Source organism: Nycticebus coucang, chromosome 17 (assembly GCF_027406575.1).
Source record: "Nycticebus coucang isolate mNycCou1 chromosome 17, mNycCou1.pri, whole genome shotgun sequence".
NCBI classification, from domain to species: Eukaryota; Metazoa; Chordata; class Mammalia; order Primates; family Lorisidae; genus Nycticebus; species Nycticebus coucang.
Genome location: NC_069796.1, coordinates 38963538 through 38985079, shown reverse-complemented (window position 1 = coordinate 38985079; position 21542 = coordinate 38963538). Strand labels below are relative to the sequence as shown.

The 21542-nt window shown below is 40.3% G+C and overlaps 1 protein-coding gene and 1 pseudogene across 1 annotated transcript in view; one reads left to right on the top strand and one right to left on the bottom strand.

Annotated features, from left to right (window-relative positions):
- PFDN1 (prefoldin subunit 1) overlaps positions 1–21542 on the top strand; it is a 67757-nt gene that overhangs the window by 38816 nt on the left and 7399 nt on the right. The gene's annotated exons all lie outside the window — the stretch shown is intronic.
- Positions 18406–18497, bottom strand: LOC128569393 (uncharacterized; annotated as a pseudogene).

Sequence of the window (21542 nt, the reverse complement as noted above, 5' to 3'; positions counted from 1 at the left end):
CATGTAGTCCCAGGAGGCTGAGGCAAGATGATCGCTGGAGCCCAAGAGTTTCAGTTGCTGTGAGCTATGATGCATGCCACTCTACTGAGGGTGACAAAGTGAGGCTCTGTCTGAAAAATAAAAAAAAGGAGTACTGATAATAACTTTCGAAGAAGACACTAAGTGTATAATACATAATACAGTATGTGTTATTAGAAAAATAAAAAAGCATAATTAAAAATAACTTGAATGTAATTGTTTGGGATTTGGAATTAAGACTTCTATGAATAAGTCTTACTGTCTTTGTAATTTAATTTTCTTTTTATAGTGAGTGACAATGCTGCAAAGAGAAAGTAGAAGCTGTTTTTGACACAATTCAGTTTTAGTGAAAGTTGAATTAAAACTTTTTTTTTTTTTGTGGTTTTTGGCCAGGGCTGGGTTTGAACCTGCCACCTCTGGCATATGGGACCGGCGCCCTACTCCTTGAGCCACAGGTGCCGCCCCTGAATTAAAACTATTGATAGATTGAGGAGATCTGTATCTTCTAAAGAGTAGAAAATACGAAAGAGTATTTTTTCTATATATTTTTTATAGAGTTTTATAAATTTTATAAAATTCTATAAATTTTTTATAGAGTTTTATATTTTAAAGAGTAGAAAATACTCTTCTAAAGAGTATTTGTTCTATATATTTTTTCTCTTGGTTGGAGGTCAAGAGGGGATAATACTTATAGGCCTCTTTTGCAGCTTAGGTTCAGCTTTCAAATGATCTAGAGCTCAGCTCCTGACTTATGAATCTTAGCTATTAGGAACCATTGGGATAACTGCAAACTTTCAGTGATATATTTGAACACATTTTGGCTGTGATTCCCTTATGTTCTCTTCTTTGTTCCAGGTGGGGCTAAACAGTTACTGCTTTAGGCTCAATTGCCTTTGCTCTGCAGTCTCTATTATGTTTTAGGCTTGTGTATATTCTGGTTAACCACTTTCTTTCCCCTCTTTCTCCAGCATGGTTAACTGCCTCTTCGACCATACTGGTTAGCTCAGCAGTGATAGAGTAAGAATAAGGAAACCCAGGACGTTCTGGCCCACTTAGTGCTGTTCCTGCCGCAAAATGTTGTAAGGTCAGGTTGTTGGAATAACTCTTCAATCTCTGCTATAAATAAAATCTAAAAAACTGTATAAAGGTACTGACTCTTAAAATCCTCTTTCACAAAAATGACAATTTTGGTCAGACAGTGATTCCTGAAATAAGTAGAAAGGATAGTAGTGAGGGAACTGGCTAGGAGGTGCCTGTGACATTCTGCAGTTGGCTTAGTTCTGGTCCTCTGATGAGAACATGCTTTGGAGGAATTCCCATGGTTGATGACATTTTACTCTGCCTGTTGAGGATCATTTTTTCCATAGCATGGGTGGTGACTGGTAGGCACATGGATGGATGTCCAGTTTTATCCTAAGTACTTCATTTTTAATCTGGTACTATTGTGTATAAGGGAGCCTCTCTTTGGAGGTGACATCAACTACTTGGTGGACTCTATGATAGGCACCAATTCTTATCTGTTGTCAGTGAAGAAAGGAGGGGAGGTGAGAGCAGAGCCAGTTAGTGATAAAGTGTTTTTAAACATGAAACAAGAAGTATGCCTAGGCTCGGCGTCCGTAGCTCAGTGGTTATGGTGCTGGCCAAATGCACTGGGGCTGGTGGGTTCGAACCCGGCCAGGGCCTGCTAAATAACAGTGACAACCACAACAACAAATAGCTGGGCATCGTGGCCAGTGCCTGTAGTCCCAGCTAGTTGGGAAGCTGAGGCAAGAGAATCAATTAAGCCCCAGAGTTTGAGGTTGCTGTGAGCTGTGATGCTACAGCACTCTACTGAGGGTGTCATAGTGAGAGACTGTCTCAAAAAAAAAAAAAAAAAGAAGTAAGCCTAATGGTTAATCTGCTTGCATAGCTCAAAGTTTAGAATCCATTGATAAATTTATTTATTTAGTTTGTATTGAAATGTAGCATTCACAGAAAAATGTATTAAACAACATATATAGTTTAGTCAGTAATGATAAAGCAGTTATTCAGGCCAAGAAATTAAACATTGGCAAGACACCAGAACCCCTTTCCTTGATGTTTCCTACTCCCTAATCATAACCCTAGCTCAGCCTGTCTCTTCCCCCAGGAAATAATTATTTCATTTTTTTTAAAAAATAGTCTTACTACCTATGGATCTGTCCTTAAAATTTTAGTCTTTTTTTTTTTTTTTTAAACAAAATCTTTTTTTTTTTTTTTTTTTGCTTTGCTTCTTTTGCGCAGTATTTGTGAGGTACATCCATGTTATTATCTGAGATTGTGATTTGTTTTCATTGCTATGTGGTATCTTGTCACACAGAAGTATTACGTAAATACTATGATTTGTGTATCCGGACAGTCCATTTTTATCCTTACTCTTGTTGAGGGGAGCTGTTTTTCAGAGACTGCCCTTGATCTTCACCCCAGAAGAGTTTGAATCCTGGAAAGAAGTATAAAATGTTTCTACTCCTAAAAATTAGCTTGTCTAGGACATGGTGGCTTACACCTGTAATGCAGCACTTTGGGAGGCCAAGGCATGAGTATTGCTTGAGGCCAGGAGTTTGAGACCAGACTGGGCAACAAAGAGAGACCCTAAAAAAAAGTGAGAAAAATTAGCTAAATGTGGTGGTGCATGCCTGTATTCCTAGCTACTCTTGAGGCTGATGTGGGAAGATTGCTTGAGCCTGGGAGTTCAGGGAATTCAGAGGCTGCAATGAGCTGTGACTATGCCATTGCACTCCAGTCTGGTACATAAACACTTATTATTATAATTTTTTTTTTTTTAGATAGAATTTCTCACTCTGTTGCCCTGGGCTAGAGTGCCATGGTGTCAGCCTAGTGCCCAGTAACCTCTGACTCCTGGGTTCAAGTGATCTCAGCCTCTCAAATAGCTGGAACTATAGGCACTGCCACAACACCTGGCTAATTATTTCTATTTTTTAGAGACGGGATCTTGTACTTGCTCAGACTGGTCTCAAACTCCTGAGCTCAAGCAATCCACCTGCCTTGGTCTGCCAGGCAGGTGCTTAGATTACAGGTGTGAGCCACTGTGCCCGGTGAGACCAAGCATCTTTTAAAGAAAAAAAAAAAATTAGATAGCTAGGCACTTATGGATGTCTTTTCTTTCTTCCTTTCTTTTTTTTCTAACAAACAGAGGTTGCTAAAGTAATCTTTCTATGTTGTTTTGACTTGGAAGAGTCTTGGGTGAAGCAGTTTCTCTTAGTCATGCATATGTTGGGATATCAGATATGAATACTTAGATCTTTTTATATGGGGTGTGCTAAAAGTTGCCCCTAAGTTGCCATAAATACATGGGGAATGTGGGAAATTATAGCTAAATGTACCTTTGTTTAGAAAATATTCCTTACAGAATTTTACAAAGAAGTAGCCAACATGCAGAGAATACTTTGTAAATATTTTATAAAATTCTATAATGAATATTTTGTAAATAAAGGTACATTTGGCTACAATTTCTCTTTTTCCCCATGTGTGGCAACTTTAGGAGTGACTTTGGGGACAACCTGTAGAGTTCATTTACAGTCTCAACCTTTATAAAAATGAGTATTTGTGGGTGGCGCATATGGCTCAGTGAGTAGGCTGCTGGCTCCATATACCGAGGATGGAGGGTTTGAACCCGGCCCGGCCAAACTGCAACAACAACAACAAATAAAGAATATTTGTTTTAAAATAATTTTCAGGTTTTTGTTTGTTTGTTTGTTTTATAGAGACAGAGTCTCACTTTATCACCCTCAGTAGGGTACTGTGGTGTTGCAGCTCACAGTAACCTCCCAACTCCTGGGCTTAGGTGATTCTCTTGTCTCAGCCCCCTGAGTAGCTGGGACCACAGGCACCCACCACAATGTCGGCTATTTTTTTGTTGCAGTTTGGCTGGGGCTGGGTTCGTACCTGCCACCCTTGGTGTATGGGGCCAGCGCCCCACCCTGTGAACCACAGGCGCTGCCCAGTTTTCAGTTATTTAAGACTTAAGTCTAGGCCCAGCATGGTGGCTCATGATCCTAGCACTTCGGGGGATTAAGGCAGGAGGATTATTTGAGGTCGGGAGTCCAAGACCAATAAGAATGAGATCCCTCTTCAAATAAATATAAAAGTTATCTAGGTATGGTGGCACATGCCTGCAGGTACTTGGGAAGCTGAAGCAGGAGGATCACTTGAGCTCTGGAATTTGAGATTGCTGTGAGCTATGATGATGCTACTGCACATTACCTAGGGCGATAGAGCAAAACCCTGTCTCATTGAAAAAAAAAGACTTAAGTCTTAAAACAGTGTGATAATTGGAAACCCCAGAGTTTGTAATAAACTATAGTCTGTATGCCTGGTGTTATTGAAACCTAAGATACAGGGTTTATGTTTATGAAGCTGAAGATTCTTCCTTTGTGCCTTTCAGAGAAGCATGGGTCAGAAGAAAACCTATATATGATCTTTTTTGGTTTGAGCATTCTTTATTACTGATATTATTATAAATGTGTTGGTCAGTGTATATGTGTTATGATCCAAGTGCTAAAATCTGCCCAAATGTAAGCTATTTGAGATGTATTTCATTTCCTCAATAGAAATATTGTAGGTCTGTTGAGAACTTAAATGTAAGCAGTTCAAATAGATTGGTTCTTTTAACTAGATATATTTTTCTATAAAATATAAAAATATATTTTTCTATAAAATATAAAAATATGTTTTTCTATAAAATATACATTACACATATTTAAGACACATACACCCTTGATTTGATCTGTTCCCTGATGGTGCATCTTCATTTTATGATTAAGATAAAAGATTTTAAGATAATTGGATTTGCATTCCAATTAGTCCAGGGTTCAGCTTTTTATATCTCGATTCGGTTATCCTTTTCTTCTTGGATAGTTCCCAGGGTGTCCTGTTCCTCTCCTTGGAATACTTATGTATGCCTACACTAGACATATTCCTTTGAATACTTCAGAGAGTTGTTGACCTCATCCTTCATTGTTACATGCTTTTCTTTAGCCCTCCTCTCTCCCATACCGGAGACTTCCTTAAATTATTTCAAGCTGCCTAGAGAATGACTTCTTTTAATGAGTTAGATTTTGGATTTGCTTTGATATTATTGCATACCTCTCTGTTATGTTATTATACTTTTCCATATTCTAGATTCTTTTTTTTTTTTTTTTTTTTTGGCTGGGGCTGGGTTTGAACCCGCCACCTCCGGCATATGGGACCGGCACCCTACCCCTTGAGCCACAGGCACCGCCCCATATTCTAGATTCTTACTCTGATTAGTCTCTGTTCTTACATCATAGATGTCCTCCAACCTGAAGTAATAGATACCAGAAAAAGTGAGTTGTTCAGTACTCAGTGTGGGAAAGGCCACACCTGTATTAATGAGCACACCACACAGGTCAGCTCAAAAGAATGAGATCCAAAAAACTGACATTTGAGCCAGAAATAGAGATTTCCAAGTCTACTTGATTAATGTTGATTTAGGAGTCCTTCATCCTAGCCCTTGCTATATTCTAAGCCTCAGTTTCCTTATCTAAAAAATGTGAAAGTATTGGATTAGAAGATCTCTAAGGTCACTCAAGTCACCTCTATTCATATTATTATAACCTTGATCTTTTTCTGAATTGCCAGTTTAGAAACTAAAAATACCCCTTTGAAAAGACAGAAGAAAGCAAAACAAAACAAAAAAATTCCCTTTCATGTCCACATCATTATCTTAATTTTAAAAGTTAATTGTAATCCTATTTTTGAAGCTAAAATAAAGGGTAGTTGGCTACCTACAGCTTTGCCATCTAAAATGTAGTGACATCTCCTTTGATATCTTTGTAGTGGTCACTTAAGTTGCAGAGATGTGCATGTGATGGTTTCAATGGAGTTTACATTAGGCATCACCTGTTTTAGAGATACACATTTTGTTTTTTGTTTTTTTTTTTTTGAGACAGAGTTTCACTCAGTTGCCCTGGGTAGATAGGTGTGGTATCATAGCTCACAGCAACCTCAAACTCTTGGCTTTGGGCTTGAACACTCCTCTTGCCTCAGCCTTGTAAGTAGCCTGGACTACAAGTATATGCCACCACACCGTCTCTCTTTTTCGTAGAGATGGGGTGTCAGTCTTGCTCAGGGTGGTCTTGAACTCCCGAGCTCAAGCATTCCACAAGCCTCAGCCTCCCTGAGTGCTAGGATTACAGGAGTGAGCCACCATGCCTGGCACTTTTTTTTTTTTTTTTTGAGACATGGTCTCACCTTGTTACCTGGGGTAGAGTGCAGTGGCCAAATCATAGCTCACAGCAACCTCAAACTCTGGGCTCCAGTGATCCTCCTGCCTTGGCTTTCCAGAGTGCTAGTATTATAGGTGTGACCCACTTGTGCCCAACCCTAGAGATAGACATTTTTGTATAGAGCTGTGTTGATTATTAACTCCATAATGAAGACATCATTTTATTCATTTATAGTGGTTTATTCTATTTACATGATACTTAGAATAGTGGTATGCATGTCCCTGTGTTCAGGAAATGTTAGATTCCTTGAGTATTCATGAACATTTAAATAAATTATGTCTTATTAAATTTTCTAAAAAATATATTTTTATAAATTTTAGTAATCTGATACAGTTATACTCTCACTTAGGGCCTTACCATTTTCATTTTAGCATTGTTTTTCATTTTTCAAGTAATTTTACAATATTATTTCATTTATAAATCGAATGACTAATGGGAGAGTTTCATCTCTGTCTTGCTTTCAAACAAATCTCTCACCTGCCACCAGCATAATAAAAATACTTAAATTCCATTGCTATTCCTGAAGCCATTCTTGTGGGTAGACAATCATCTTGTGAGGGAATTTTTTCCAGAATGTGCACAAATGCATTATACTCCTCTAACATTTGTGTAAAACAGTTTATTGATTCTGCTTTTATTTTTAAGAAAACATGTGAGGGTGGAACATACTCTAGGTTGGGAAATGTTATCAGTTTCCATTGATGTTTTATACATACTCTGTTTTTATATGAAACTCTAAAGGCTCAAACTCACTGATGCTATGAAGACATGGAAAATGATTTGTTTTTTTTTTTTTTTTTGCTGGTAGTATTTGATAATCCCCCTCCCTTTAGCTATTCTAGGCATGTTTAGTAGTCAGGCGTTGTAGGACTAAATTGCTAAAAATAACAAATAAGGGGGAGGTGATTGTAAGGCCAGCTCTTGCTCCTGTCTGTAATCCGTTTAATTTAGTTCTTAGGGAGAAAGGGCAAAAGGAACATGATGCCATTCTCATTGAATGGATTTTTGTTTAAACTGCTGACAAGAACATTGTTTGAGCTCTCCCTTTTCCCAAACCCCATAGGGCTCCTGTACCCGTATTCATTTTCTGTGTGGAGTCAGAGCCTGGAGGCTCAAAGAGCTTGCTCCAATTCAGCGGTTGTGCTAGAGATTAGCCAGGCAATTGTGGTCTTCTGCAGGTCTTTTAATGTGGCTTTGACAGTAGAAATGTGCAGTTAGCCTGTAAGAAAGAGTGAGAGTGAGTATGGTGGTTTGAAAATGGGGGAGTTTGTCTGTGAATAAAAAAAAAAAAAATCATTCTCTTTAGTACTCCCCTTAGTATTCAGTCAGGTTGTTTGATAAACTTAACCACACATTGGACTCCAGTACACCTCCATGTAGTTCTGTCCCACACAACTCTGCTTTGATTTGGCTCTTGACCTTTGTATGCCTTCCTTTCTTCCTGATAATAGACACAACTCTCTGTAGAGATGGCAATTTAGTACTTGTTTGTAGAGCTGTTGAAGATCACTGAAGGAATAATTTAAATGCCTTTCCTATTCCCTGCTGTGTATTTACTAGTGGTGGAGGGTGTGAAAACTAGGCCCAAATTTTCAGTTATATTTCTGGTGTTCAGGTTCTGTGTTGACTTACTTGGGGGCTTATTGATTTTTGTATTCTGAAGTTGCAGATTGATTTTTGTATTCTGAAGTTTCCATCTCAAATCCTTTCCTTTGTAATTCCTTTTCTGATGGTAGTGGTGGGGCATCTGAACCTGACTACTTTAGCACTAAAGGAAAAAAATAGATTGCTTTTATTAAGAGATTCTGGGGAGTGGGGTGGGAAGGCGCAGGGGAGATATCTTGGGAAAGCCTACGTTAATGAAAATCCTGGTATTTACCTAAATCTTTGAGATCTGAGCAGTTAGACACTGCAGGCTTTGGGAATGCATATTTAGACATTTCTTAACCAACCTACTTTACTTCCTAGTGTAATGAAAGTCTGTTGCATTATCCAGGTGAGAGATGATGGCACTTGGATCAGGATGGTGGCAGTGGAGGTGGTCAAACTCTAAATATATTTCAAGGTAGAGCCAAGGTGACTGGGTATAGGAGTGAAAGAGAGGAGTCAAAAACCCTGAAGTTTTGTACTGCTGATTAAGGAATCATAACTTTTTCTCCCATGAATATCACTCATTCTCCTGTTGGAGAGATGTAGAATGGGTTCATGGGAGAGTGGGCATTTTCCTGGGCATTGAAGATCAGTTAGAACTTAGCTAGATGGGGCTGTGGGCAAGGAGAGGGCATCTCAAATCAAAGAAGTCTGAAAGTGGAGGGGAGGCTGCAGAAGAGGGTTAGAGTGGGAAATGAGTCCTAAACTGGGGTGGGGAACCTATCGCCTCCTAGATCCTTAAGTATGGCCTTTTGACTGAATCCAAATTTTATAGAAAAAATACTTTTATTAAAAGAGTACCACAGGGAAAGATGAAGTTTTTTTCATCTTCTTTGGTGCTTAAAAAAGAACAACCCTGAAATCAGAAAGCTACAGGTTCCCTACCCCTGGAAGGGAAAGGAGTTAAAGCTAAAGTGAATGAAGTTAGCATTGCTTCTGCTCATTTTGGCTAGTTCTGGTACCCATGCTTTTTATTCATTGTGGTCTCCATTCAGCATTCCATGTATACTGGGCTCCACAGAGATTGTCCTGCTACAGACATTCCACATGTTTATAGGAATGTGCTATTGCTGATTCAGAGGTCAGTGCCTCCTAGTGTGTTTTCAAGTTTCAAAACTAATTATAAAAGTAAATTGAAAAACTGGTTTGAGCCATGTTACCTTTGAGATACTATTAGACACCCAAGTAGAGGTTTGTTTTTTTTTTGAGACAGAGCCTCAAGCTGTCACCCTGGTAGAGTACTGTGGTGACACAGCTCACAGCAACCTCTAACTCCTGGGCATAAACTATTTTTTTGCCTCAGCCTCCCTAATAGCTGGGACTACAGGCACCCGCCACAATGCCCTGCTATTTTTTAGTTGTAGTTGTCATTGTTGTTTGGCAGTCCCAGGCTGGATTGAACCCACCAGCTCTGGTGTATGTGGCTGGTGCCTTAGCTGCTTGAGCTACAAGTGCTGAGCCCCCAAGTAGAGGCTTTGACTAGATAGTGGGATACATGAATCTAGAACTCCAGGCTAGTGAAATAAAATGGAGAATTTTTATAAATTGTCAATTTATAGATGGCATTTCAGGTCGTGGACCTGGATTAGGTCAGCTAAGGGAAAAGGGTAGCTAGAGAAGGGACAGGGTTCCTGAACTGAGCCTTGGTAGCAGGATATAAAGCACTTTGCAGAGGTGTGGATGGAGTGCATTGGGAGCCCAGAGAACTAAGGGAATACCCGATGGGCCAGCCTCTCCTGAGAAGGGGCCAAGCTGCAGGATTGGGATCAATTCCCTCCATGGTTAGGGGACCACTTTTTCATGGGTTGTCCAGGCCCATGGCTTTGTAGTGGTAGGAGGTCCTAGCACTTCTGTTAGACCTGAAGTGGCCTTCCCTTACTGACCCTAGAGCTGGGCAGCCCTGGTCAGTTGGCCCTTGGAGGGATTGCAGAAGGTAGAGGCTGTTATCAAGTTAAGCTCAGAGCTGTGCTCTCTATCTGTGAGGCCCCCCTGCAGTGAAGGAGTAGCTGAACACAGTCCATGTAGAGCAGCGGTTCTCAACCTGTGGGTCGCGACCCACAGGAACTATATTAAAGAGTCATGGCATTAGGAAGGTTGAGAACCACTGATGTAGAGTATAGGAGATGAGAAATCTGCCATTTATCTATGCTATCTTGAGTAAAATTTGAAGGAGGTGGGTACTTGCATGGGCAAAAGCAAATGTGCTTGCTAGCTTTGAGCTAGTTTTAAAGGCTAAAAGGCCCCTAAAGGGATTTTATGGTAACTAGTACCTTCACTATTCCCTGTGCACACTATTACCTATGCACACACACTTTCCTACCCTTTTTGAGACCAAGTAGGAAAAGCTAAGAAAAGCTCCAGCCATTAGAATTTTTCTAATTCATCTTGAAGATTCTTAGCAAGCAATAGATCCTGCTTGTTTATGCTCTATGTGTAGAGCATAATGCCTAGGCATAAGAATTAAGAAAATGAACTCTGGAGTCATATAAATATGAATTTGAACTCTGACTACCATCTTAGGTAAATTACATACTCAGTGATTTTAAGCCTAAATAAGCTTGTCTGTAAAATGGTAACAACAGTGTTGGGATGGAGGGAGACACAATAAATAACTTTTAACACTGCCCAAGAATGGAACCAGTTGAAAGTCAGATGGATATAAAAATTTCACTATTTCTTACATTTTACCTTTAATATTGATAAGGATTAGATTGAAGGATGTGCCTTTTTTTTTGAGACAGAGCCTCAAGCTTTCACCCTGGGTAGAGTGCCGTGGCCTCACAGCTCACAGTAACTTCCAACTCCTGGGCTCAAGGGATTCTCCTGCCTCTGCCTCCCAAGTAGCTGGGACCATAGGTGCCTGCCACAACGCCCGGCTAGTTTTGGTTGCAGCCGTCATTGTTTTTTGGTGGGCCCGGGCTGGATTCGAACCTGCCAGCTCAGGTGTATGTGGCTGGCACCTTAGCTGCTTGAGCCACAGGCGCTGAGCCAAGGATGTGCCTTTTGTGTGCAGCAATAATGGGTTTCTAATATTGACCCAGATTTAGGCATAACATATCAGATGAACTCACCTCAACACCTCTCTGAACGTTCAGGACAACCACAGGTCTCTGTGCAGAGTCAGGCAGAGTCTGTCTCTCACTTCTAAGGAAAATGTATACCTTCTGCACACAAGCAGCTCCTGGCAGTGTGGAATAGGCTGAGCTGCAGTTTTTTTCTCCTGAACAAGCCAATCAGGGAAGCTACTGGTCTTCCCCAGAGTAGATTAAGGAGGCTAATGAAAACTGGAGGTGAGGATAATAAGCATTTCTCCCTTCTTAAAAGTACCTGCCTTGTAACATAATACATGTCAGTCATTTAGTGCTGTACCTGGCACATAGTAAATGCTAGTGTAGGATTTTATTATTTGCCTATGGTGGATGCTCAGCAGCTACTATTTACTGATTGAGCATGTTGCTGCCAAGTGCTTATAAAAGGTAATTTTTTTTTTCCAGACTGGTGATACCTGCTTCACAAGGTTTTTTTTTAAATTTAGGAAAATTAAAAAAATTAAAGCTAATTTAACAAACACTTGTGCATTTATCAGAGTTAACAAATATAGCATTTTATATTAACTTTTTTGTTCTTTTTTGTTTATTTATTTTAGAAAAGTAAAACAAAACTAATGGCATTTGAGTCTTTAATACACCCCGATCTCATTTCTATTCTCCAGAAGCATTAACAACCAAGGATTTGATCTGTATCTTTACATTCCATAGATGTGCATCTTATATTCAACAGAAGATACCGTGTTGTTTATATCTTTCACCAACTTGCTTTTTTCATTTAACAGCAGGGTTTTGAGCTCCATTCATACCAGTTAATAGTCATTTGTTCTAACTACTGTGGAGCATTCCATAAGAACAAAACCTTTCTGTATTTTATTTAAAGGCCCCACCATTGATGACTTCAGTACCCACCATGTAAATGTGGCTGATGACTCCTTTGGTGTGAAGTATAAACGTGGCTTGAGAGGGCTAGTTGATAGGGTCAAGAATGTAAGTGCCAGCAGGTCAGTCAGATCTGCTGCTCTGGTTTCCTGATAGCCATGGATTCTGTGGCCAAGCCATCTTATGAACTTGGTGGCCTCTGCCCATGTTTTAGGAATGGAGAGATTATGTTCTTCACAGAGCAGGAGCCAGAAGCTATCAGAGAATAAGAGGGAGATCAGTGTTAAGCCAGTATTCCAGGTTCTGTACTCCAACCACTTTATCATTTGCTTTTACTCAGGAAAAAATGGGGATTCTTATGCCATGGTTGTATAGCCCAAGTAGCTGGACCTTGCATCTGTGGTCCTTTTTCTTGTAAAATAATAAGCCCTCTAAATACCAACTCAAGTGGTTTCTAAGTGACCTGGCATCTGGGAGTTGAGGAAAGGGCAACATGAAAACCAGCCCTTGAATCATGTTTATAAAGAGAAGTATGCCAAGGGCTCTTTATTACTCCAATGTCAGTATAAATTTAATTGGTGTTATGTCAGCTATTAGATCAGAGCTATTAGCATATTAAACTCTATTCTGTGTACACTAGTTCCATGGTAACTTGGAGGGTGTAGAGTTGGGGACAAGTGGCAGCTGTGACGTTTAGGTTATAGAGCAATTTCATCATTGTCTGAGTCCTTGTCCCACAGGATGGAGAAGTGTCACTGAGTGATGTGGATCTGACTTCTCAATCCCCCTCAGAACACCTAGTGCTATGAACAGAGGTCCTGGGTTGCCTTCTGCATCTTACAAGTTTAGAATAGAGTTAGAGAACAGAGCTTTCTTGGGTAATATTGACAGGTATAACTGAGTTTCCTTTCTCTTTCTTAGTAAAAAAAAAAATAGGTTTTTGGAAAGTTTTATAAATAGCCCTTTGATATTGGAGTATATTTGTAGTTCTTCAATTCTGCCCTCTGCTGACCCATACAAATCAGTCGAGGAGGTGCCTATGAGTCATGCAGCTGAGCTTGCCATGGCTTTGAGTTTTGCTTGTTTTCACTGTCTCCACGTCCTTTTATGGGTTTCCGGTGCCATATCTCTATTTTTTTAGTGGTATAAATGTGTTAGTCAATTGGAAAGTAGTAATGTGATCACATAGAAGTTTCCCTACCCTTGTTTGTCCACTGGCTCTCCCAGAGTACCCTATTAACTCATTAATCTAATGCTTGGTGCTTTTGCTTACAACATTTAATTTTTAGAAATTATTGTGTCAATTTATTTTACCCTGGACAGTTTGTGTCTTTGGGTGGAGTAGAGTGATTTGATGGTGAAAATAATTTATTAGGGACCTGTTTTACCATGCTTTAATGTCCTATCATTTCCCCTTGTGGTATAGCATTTTGAGAAGGTAGGAATTATTTTTTAAAAAATTGAGGTAAAATTTATATAACACACACAAAATTCACCACTGTCTGGTTCTAGAACTATTTTTTTGGCCGGGAGGGGGGACAGAGTCTCACTCTGTTGCTCCGGTCTAGAGTGCCATGTGAGCCTAGCTCACAGCAACATCAAACTCCTGGGCTCAATGGATCCTTTTACCTCAGCCTCCAGAGTAGCTGGGACTACAGGCACAGGCCACAACGCCCGGCTGGTTTTTCTGTTTTTAGTAGGCTTGTCTTGAACTCTTAAGCTCAAGCAATCCTCCCACCTTGGCCTCTGTGTGGGCACCCGTAGTCAGATATCAGAGCCACCTCAGATTACAGGTGTGAGTCACTGTGCCGTCCTGGTTATAGAACATTTTTATCACTCCAAAAAGAAACCCCTTATCCATCAAGCTATCATAGCCCATTCTCTCTTCCTCAGGAACCTGACAGCTATTAGTGTGTTTTCTGTTTCTATAGATTTGCCTGTTCTTACAAATGGATCATATGATGTGTAGCTTTTTGTGTCTGGCTTCTTTCACTTAGCTTAATGTTCATTCGTGTTGTTGGATGTATCAGTGCTTCTCTCCTTTTTACATCTGAATAATTCATATTCCGTTGTATGGCTGTACCACATTCTGTTTATCATCAGTTGATGGATGTTTGTTTGCACTTTTTGGCTATTGTGAATAATGCTGCTATGGACATTTACAAGTTTTTGTTTGAGCACTTGTTCTCATTTCTCTGGGATATATACCTCAGAATGGAATTGCTGGGTCATAGGATGCTTTTAGTTTTAACTTTTTGAGTAACTGCCAAACTTTTCCACAGTACCAGCACCATTTTACATTGCCACCAGTAATACATGACAGTTCCATTTTTTAAATTTTTGTCAACAATTGTTACTTTCTGTTTTGATTATAGCCATTGCAGTGTGTGTAAAGTAGTCTCTCATTATGGTTTTTATTTGCATTTCTGTAGTGATTAATGATGTTGAGCCATTTTTCCTATACTTACTGGCCATTAATGTATCTTTTTAAGAAAAGCATCTGTTTAAGCCCTTTGCTTATTTTTTAATTGGGTGTTTTTCTTTTACTTGTTGAATTGTAAGAAAATAGGAATTCAGGACTTGCTTAAAGCAGAAAGCCAAGTCAGAATGACTTCAGGCTTTTGCTATACATACCTGCATGTTAGTCTTGCCCCCACAGTTGAGTCAATTACACCTCCACTTCTGAGAATGTGAGGTGTTGCTCTTATTTCTTCTCTCAGTGGTTACACCCTTATTCTCTTACCCCTTTACCATGCCTACAGGCCAAACTCCACTGTAAACACTGTTCATTTCATCCTCTTGCTCTTCTGGGAGAAACTAGGCACAATGAAATAGTATGACTTTTTTTTTTTTTTTGAGACAGAGTTTTCATTTTGTCACCCTTGGTAGAGAGCTGTAGTGTCACAGCTCACAGCAACCTCCAACTACTGGGCTTAGGCGATTCTCTTGCCTTAGCCTCCTAAGTAGCTGGGATAACAGGTGCCCGCCACAACATCAGGATATTTTTTGTTGTAGTTTGGCCGGGGCCGGGTTCGAACCCGTCACCTGCAGTATATGGGGCTGGTGCCCTACCCACTGAGCCACAGGCACCACCCTAAAGAGTATGACTTTTAAATTCTTTTGCTCACTTAGAAGACTTGTAGAGTGCTGTTGTGTCACAGCTCACAGCAACCTCAAACTTTTGGGCTCAAGCAATTCTCTTGCCTCAGCCTCCCAAGTAGCTGTGACTATAGGTGCCCACCACCACCCCTGGCTATTTTTTTTTTTTTTTTTGCAGTTTTTGGGTGGGACTGGGTTTGAACCCACCACGCCCAGTATATGGGGCCAGCACCCTACTCCTTGAGCCACAGGTGCCACCCTATTTTATTTTTATTTTTTATTTTTTTGGGTTGTAGTTGTCTTTGTTGTTTGGCAGGCCCGGGTTGGATTTGAATCTGCCAGCTCTGGTGTATGTGGCTGGCGCCTTAGCCACTTGAGCTAGAGGCGCTGAGCCTCCTTTAGAGTTTTAATAGTTCTTCTAGTCGCTCTTATTGATGAATACTTGCAGAAAAAGGAAGAAAAATAATGTATATCGGAAAGTCTTACATTAGCAAAATTCTTTTCATGATGTTTCTTTACTACATACTGTGTATATTTCTTTTTCATCATACAATAGACTTAGAAGTCTGTTCTATATAGGCCGGTGGTTCTCAGCTTTCCTAATGCTGCCAACATTTAATACAGTTCCTCATATTGTGGTGACCCCCAACCATAAAATTATTTTCATTGCTACTTCATAACTGCAATTTTGCTACTGTTATGAATCCTAATGTAAATATCTGAAATGCAGGATGCATTTAGGTGACCCCTGTGACAGGGTCGTTTGACTCCCAAAGGGGTTGCAACCCACAGGTTGAGAACTGCTTATATAGGCTATACTTTTTAGTTTTTTGTTTGTTTGCTTAAGAAAGGAATCAAGGATTTCAGAGTGATGATATTGATAGTGCTCTTTGTACTTTTCCTTTAAACAAGTAAATCCTTATGTTTAGTTTACCTTCAGTACAGTTATACCTCACAGAATTCTCAGCTGTGGCATTGTGTGGTCTCTGAAGTATATTCTCTTAGTTCCTTTATCTCCTGAACATAGCATTTCAGACCCCTGGTCATTTCCTTGGGCATAATTACTGATGCTTCTACAGCCCTTGTGTTGGACCTACCCAAAGCCCAGTGGCTCACTGAAGATAGGAGGTACAGTTATTTGTCCTAATGCTGCATTACATGTGCTCTTGAGTCTCATCTGTGACCAGCCAATTTTCCTCAATTTTCCCAATTTCCCTTAATGGAGTGTTAGGGCCAGATCTCAACTTTTCAAAGTTGCAAAATATCTAGAAGCCACTTGGCATAGCACTCTCCTCTCCAGCCCTCAACCATTTCTGATGTGTTATCATTCCTCTTATTTGAACATTTTCAGTGGTTTCTAGTGATTGCATCCTTTTTTCTGAACTGCTCTTTTCTTAGTTTCTGTGACACACAGTTTCCCTCATTTATAGTATTATTTACTGGTTCCTTCTCTTTCCAGTTTTAAAATGTTGAATTTCTTCAAGGCTTAGTCCTCTTATTCTGTGTTCTTTCTGTAGGAATTTCATCCATTCTCATGACTTCAAGTACCACCTGTACACATAATTATATCTCTAGCTCAGATTTCCTCCATGAACTTCAGTCTAGTTTTCTTTCCACATCTGATTTGAATGCCTTCCAAGTACCTTACACTCATTATGCCAAAACAAAACTCAATCTTTCTTTCCAAACCTGGTCTTCCCCCTCCATTTCTTATCTCAGTGAAAGACAGCTTTCTAGCCAGTGTGTAAACCCAAGCTAGGCATCTTGGTAGTCATGCTTGACAAAATACTCCCCTGGCAATTTCTGATACCCATGGATGAAATCCTAAAAGGCTCCCCAACATTCATTTGTACTCTGTAATCCACTGTTTCCCAAGATTTTTTTTAATATCACAGCACACAGAAAATTATGTTTGCACGATTCACAAAGGTAACTGGACAAGGTTGCTCAAGGCTGGAGGCAACTAACTGTCCTTGGGGTCTGTGGTTGCCCTGACCCACTCAACCACTTCGGGGTCTGAAGGGATCAATATCTTGGGCACATCTGTTACCCATTCATGACTCATAGCTTATTCTGTGGGAAGCTCTGTTCTAACTCATTCTCTTTGCTTCAGTCTGAGTGATATAGTCTGTTTTTAATGGAAATTTGATTTTTGTCTCTCCTGCTTAAAACCCAGTAGCTTTCCATGACCTTCAAGAGAAATATCAAAACTTTAGTATTACTTAAGACCCTGTGTGATCTGACTCAGCCTCACCTCTCTGTGTTATTCCCCCCTCCTTGCGTGCTCTCTCTGCTTCAGTCTCACTGGCTATCATTCACTTCTTCAAATTTGCCATGCTCTATTCGACCTTTGCACAAGCTGCTCCATTTGTCTGGAATTGCTCTCTTCCTCTATTGTTCTAACCTCTCCTCTTGGTTAATTCCTACTTAACCTTCAGAGCTGAGTTCAAAAGTGCTTCTTTGATTTCCTTGATTACACCAGGTGTTTCCTCCATTAGAGACTCTGCTTTTCCCTGAGAGCCCTTGATAAAATGTCTTTGTGCTCTGCAAATGTGTGATCTCTAGGATAAGTGTGTGAGTTGTTTGCTGCTCTAATCCAGGGGTCCTCAAACTGTGGCCCGCAGGCCACATGAGGCAGTGTGATTGGATTTGTTCCCGTTTTGTTTTTTTACTTCAAAATAAGATATGTGCAGTGTGCGAAGGTGTTTGTTCATAGTTTGTTTTTTTAAACTACAGGCCAGCCCTCCAACGGTCTGAGGGACAGTGAATTGGCCCCCTGTTTAAAAAGTTTGAGGACGCCTGCTCTAATCCCAGTGTTTTTGGGGCCTAAAATACACTGTTATTCGATACATGTTGGTTAAATGAATTATGTACCAGTTCTTGGTGCTAGGGGTTAAACATTAACATCAAATTAGACAAGATCCTTACTCTTTGGAGCTTACACTGGTGTGTTGTGGGAGGATCTTAGGTGTGTCATGGAAATTTTTAAAGCTCGTTAATTAAATTATTTTTGAAAAGTTCAAAACACAGTAAGTACATAAATATATTGTTTACTCTTTTTTTGATCAACATAATTTATGCTATAGAAGTTTAGCTGTAGGTTCAAGTGTGCCACGAGATAAAAAAGGTTGACAAACATTGCTTTAGAGAGTTAATAGAAACATCTTTTAGTTGAGTCATCAGCAAAGGCCTCTCTGAAAAGGTGAAATTTCAACTAAGATCTGAATGAAAAGTGTCTAGAGGAAGAACATTCAGGTGGAGAGCACTGGTAGTACAGGTATTACAACAGAAATAAGTCTGGTGGAGTAGTATAAGCAAATGAGAGGGGGATCAGAGTGGTAATGGGGATGGACAGGGGCCTTATCACAAATAAGGTAGGGCCTTATTTCCCAGGTTAAGGAGTTTGGATTCTGTTTTTTTTTTTTAATATGAAATGTTTCACAGATTTGCATGTCATCCTTGTGTCTTCTCTGTATAATTCCAATTTTAGTATATGTGCTGCCAAAGTGAACACTGGATTCTGTTCTAAGCATGAGGGGACACCATTAGGGGGTTTTGAGCAGAGGCCAAACTGATTTATGTGTAAAAGTATCCATGACAGACAATCCAGACAAGAGGTGATGGAGGCTTGGACTATGATGGTGACAGTGGAGCTGGATAGAAAGAAGGATACGGTTTGGGAATTTTTTGGAAATGAGTTATTACCATTTGCTGATGGATTGACAGGGAGAACTGGGGTTTGAGGAAAAGGTAAGAATCAGTGACATCTCCTGTATTTTTGTGTGTGTTTTATGTATTAAGCAATTGGATGAGTGCCATTCACTGAGATAGTAAAGACTGAAAGGGGGCTGGGCATGACTACAAATCAGTAGTGTTTGTTTTAAACATATAAAGTGTGGGTTTTATGCCTTATGAGGAAATGTCTTGTAAACAATTAGACATATAAATGTGGAATTAAAGGGAGGCCAGGTTGAAGATATTAATTTAGGGGTCATAATGTTTAATGCTATGAGACTAGATGGCAGTTTCTTTCTTTCTTTTTTTTTAAATTTATTTTAAGAGATGGGATCTTACTCTGTGAGGCCAGAATGCAGTGGTATGATCATAGCTTAATGCAGCCTCAAACTCCAGGGCTCAAGTGATCCTCTTCCTTCAGTCACTGGGACCATAGGCATGAGCCACCCTGCCAGCAAAACTAGATGAGAATTTCTGTTTTTTTTTTGTTTTTTTTTTTTTTTTTGGAGACAGAGTCTTACTCTTTTGTCTTTTGCCTTGGTTGGGTAGAGTGAATTATCATAGCTCACAGCAACCTGAAATTCCTGGGTTCAAGTCCCGAGGAGCTGGGACTATAGCCGCTATGTTGCCTGGTTAGTTTTTCTGTTTTTAGTAGAGATGGGGCCCTGCTCTTGCTCAGGCTGGTCTCAAACTCCTGAGCTCAAGCGATCCACCTGCCTTGGCCTCCCAGGGTGCTAGGATTACAGGTGTGAGCCACCGTGTGTACATGGCCACTGATGAGAATTTCTAAGAGAGAATGTAAGTTGGGAGAAGAGTTTCAGAACAGCTTCCTGGAAAATGCCAGCATTTAGAAGTTGAGCAGAGATCGGGTGGTCAGCAAAACTTAGAAAGAGTAGCCAGTGACGTTAGGAGGAAATAGGAACGTAGTGTTGTGAAAGCTAAGAAAAGAAAAGTATTTTAGGAATTGAGTTGCGTGCTGTGGAGAGGTTGAGTAAGAAGACAACAAGGAAGTAACTTCTGCTTTGGGCATGATAGAGATCGTTGGACTAGGAGCCCAGTCAAGTTCAGTAGAATAGATGGAAACGTGTTGGGGGGGTTTGAAGAGCAAATGGGAGGTAAGGCAGTGCGGGCACTGCCTCAGAACTACTGGTTTAAGACATTTTGCTAAGAAGAGGAGGGGAGAGAGGGGGCAGTGCCTACAGGGCACTGGAAGGTGAGTTGCTTCACCAAGAAGATCTCACAGAGAAAGAAGTAGGAGATAAAGAAAAAAAGGATAACTGAGAGTGAAGTTTCTGAGAAGGCATGTGAGCATAGAATCAACATCTAAGTGGAAGGGTTGTGTTTTGATTTCTTTAAAAACACGGGGACACTATCCATTTTAACAGTAGGGAAAGAAGAGATGGTATGTATAGCTACAGGTCTGTTAGTAGATTTCGTAGGGGGAAGACAAAGGAGTTCTCATCAGATTGCTTTTATTTTCTTAGGGAGCTGAGGGGAAGAGGGAATATAGGAGATTGGAGGAGAGAAGACAAAAGTATGCAAGTTATTTTGGAGAGCAGATAAGTAGACATATTAAGGAAGTTTAATATGATCGAATTTCTGGTGCCCATTTAAGATTAATGTTCCTGAGTTTAAAGTGAGACCATTCAGCACAATTAAGTGTTCTCCTCCAGCAATATTCAGCCATTTGGGTACAGGCGTGGAGTAGGTAAGATAGCTGAGTGGGACCTGGGCTGGCATTTTGCAGGTAAGTGCATCAGAGGGAGAGGGGCACTGGAGAAAGGGTGTTCACAGGGGAGTAAATATAAATGATGGGCTGTGGAAGCACAGCCAGGTAGGTGGAGAAAAGGCCATAGAAGTCTGATGGCTAATGCAAAATTTGTTGAGCGCAGAGGATGAGCTACTGGAGCAAGAGTATCAGAGAGAAGTTATCTGGAAAAACGTGAGGCAATGGTGGTAAGAGATTGGTGGAAGTGGTGCATTTACTTGAAGTGGTGCATTTACTTAGGTTGACAAGGTCTAGAGTGTGACTGGACTGGGTAGGGGGTAAGGTAAAAATTGTGAGGGGAGAGGAGTTCATGGTTTGGGATGGATCATCTGCGTTCTGAGGTCACCTTGGATCGTACAGCAGTGGTATAGAGGAAGATAGGGAGCTATCAGTGAACAAGGCATAGTGCCCAGCAAGAGCAGTAGATCCAGCAGCTGACTCTGGGGGAGATGGGGTAAAGCATGATGCCGTGAACTTCAAGAACCAGGGTTAATGATGGTAAATGGTTTGGCAGTGAGATGAGTGAATAAAAGGAAGGATGAATTGATAGGACGTATGTTTTTATTAGTCAGCTTTCATTGAAAGTTAAAAATCTGAAATGTCTACCTGCTAGACTCAGTCCTACCCTTTAAAGCTCCATCTTTTTTAAGAACAGAGATCGGCAAACCACAGTTGGCCAGCCAGATCCAGCCTGCTGCCTGTTTTTGTGTTTTGAAACACAGCTCTGCCCATTCATTTATACCGCACTCCTTTGTTTATAATTGTCTATGCCCGCTTTTGTGCTACAATGGCAAAGTTGAGTAGTTGTGACAGAGGCAGCCCTACAAAGCGTAAAATATTATCTGGCCATTTGTAGAAAAAGCTTGCTCACTTTTGATTTAGAACAAAAAGTTTGATTCTCAGACTTCAGTGTGTGCCAGAATCATCTGGAGGTCTTATAAAAACACAGATTGCAGGACTCACCCTTAAGAGTTTCTGACTCAGTGAGTCTGGGTTGAGGCCTAAGAATGTGCATTTCTAACAAGTTTCCAAGTGATGCTGGTGCAATCATTGCTT